This window comes from Scyliorhinus torazame, chromosome 29 (assembly GCF_047496885.1).
Source record: "Scyliorhinus torazame isolate Kashiwa2021f chromosome 29, sScyTor2.1, whole genome shotgun sequence".
In the NCBI taxonomy this organism is placed as follows: domain Eukaryota; kingdom Metazoa; phylum Chordata; class Chondrichthyes; order Carcharhiniformes; family Scyliorhinidae; genus Scyliorhinus; species Scyliorhinus torazame.
Genome location: NC_092735.1, coordinates 21,333,595 through 21,335,736, shown reverse-complemented (window position 1 = coordinate 21,335,736; position 2,142 = coordinate 21,333,595). Strand labels below are relative to the sequence as shown.

General features: G+C 47.1%; 1 non-coding gene across 1 annotated transcript; it reads left to right on the top strand.

The window, feature by feature from the left end:
- The first annotated feature begins 943 nt into the window (after positions 1-943).
- Positions 944-1,025, top strand: trnas-gcu (transfer RNA serine (anticodon GCU)). The gene has a single exon. It is a non-coding gene; the product is annotated as a tRNA-Ser (tRNA).
- The last annotated feature ends 1,117 nt before the right edge of the window (positions 1,026-2,142 follow it).

Here is a 2,142-nt window from a genome sequence, read left to right as displayed (position 1 = left end):
CTGTCGCCACTCCGTCGGAGGTTAAGGCCCATTGAGCTCTGATGTTTACTCATTGGCTGGGTTGACCAGTGGCAAGAGAAGAGAGCAACTGGGCATCAGGGACCTTGGCCACCATCCAGGATGATGAGGCTACAATGATGATGAGGGCAGCACGGTAGCATTGTGGATAGCACAATTGCTTCACAGCTCCAGGGTCCCAGGTTCGATTCCGGCTTGGGTCACTGTCTGTGCGGAGTCTGCACATCCTCCCCGTGTGTGCGTGGGTTTCCTCCGGGTGCTCCGGTTTCCTCCCACAGTCCAAAGATGTGCAGGTTAGGTGGATTGGCCATGATAAATTGCCCTTAGTGTCCAAAATTGCCCTTAGTGTTGGGTGGAGTTACTGGGTTATGAGGTTAGGGTGTAGGTGCTGACCTTGGGTAGGGTGCTCTTTCCAAGAGCCGGTGCAGACTCGATGGGCCGAATGGCTTCCTTCTGCACTGTAAATTCTATGATAATGCACATTGAGCTATTCGGCCAGAGAAGCAATGAAAATACTTGGAGGGCCCCAACCTAATCAGCCTCCAATATGGGATAGAGATAAAGGCAGTGCCGGTCTCGTGCAGGACAGCACCAGACTTAGAAGAAAGGCAGAAAGTCCTGTGTGGATATCACGCCTTCCAAATCCTCAGGATGTCCCCAAAGCATTTCGCTGCTGAGGAAATACTTCTGAAGGGCAGACAGTATTGTCGTGAATATCGATCTGTGCACAGGAAGTTCCAACAAGCAGCAATAAGATAAATGACCAGATCGTCGGTGTTCGTGATGTTGGTTGGGGGATGAATGCTGGTTTGGAGAACTCCACAGCTTTTCTTCAAATAGTGGCAGCGGGTCCCCGATTTCCCCGTGAGGGATTTGGCTTCATGTCTTATCTGAAAGATGGTACCTGTGACACCTGTGACATAGAGACGAGGTGGCCGAGTGGTTAAGGCGATGGACTGCTAATCCATTCAGCTTTGCACGCGTGGGTTTGAATCCCATCCTCGTCGGTCCACCGTTTTAAGGGGCTGTTTAGCACAGGGCTAAATCGCTGGCTTTGAAATCAGATCAAGGCAGGCCAGCAGCTCGGTTCAATTCCCTTAACAGCCTCCCCGAACAGGCCCCGGAATGTGGCGACTAGGGGCTTTTCACAGTAACTTCATTGAAGCCTACTTGTGCCAATAAGCGATTTTCATTTCATTTCATTTTCGTATGGGCATACGGATTAGGAGCAGGAGTGGGCCACTCGGCCCCTCGAGCCGGCTCCGCCGTTGAATAAGAAATTTTCACCCCTTTTGTTGTTCGGGAATCTTGTCCACCTCCGTTTCAAAAAGTATTCTAAGATTCTGCTTCCACTGTTTTTTGAGGAAGAGAGTTCCAGAGACTCTCAACTTTCTTGGGGAGAAAATGTCTCATCATCTCAGTCTTAAACGTGGCGACCCCTGACTTTTGAACAGTGACCCCCGAGTTCTGGATTCTCCAACAAGAGGAAACATCCTCTCCACACCCGCACTTCAAAACTCGTCAGGATCTTATATGTTTCAATCAAATCGCCTCTTACTCTTCAAAATTCCAATGGGTACAAGCTTGGCCTATCAAGCCTTTCCTCATCAGGCAGCACTTGGTCTTGTTCTTAAGTTTGCTACTTCTCCCCTGTTATGTGAGTGTACCTTTAAAAAGTGGGTGTTTATTACTGCAGTGATGTCAGAGAGTGGGTGGAGCTGGGCTGTCTGTCAGCTTTTTATTTTTGTTTTAGGCTGCTTGCTGCAGGGGGTGTTTTAGTTTCGTTTTCAGTGTTGGAGCTGAAGCCAGACCAAGCGGGTGTACTGTTGATCTCTCTGCCATGAAAAGACTATCCCTTGATCATTTGGTGAATTCAGAATTATAAATGTTCTGAGTAGTGACTTTAACCTGATGTACTTTTGTTCAAGATTATGTTTCTTGTAAGACTTCTGGATGTTAAAAGGACAGCGTATGCATTACTTAGTGTTGTATTCTTTGGGGGTTGTATTTGAATTGATGGTTGCTAAGATGTTCACTGTATGTTTTAAAAAGGTTAACTTGAGTTCATAGAATAAATATTGTTTTGCTTTAAAAAATACTTTTCCATTTCTGCTGTACCACACC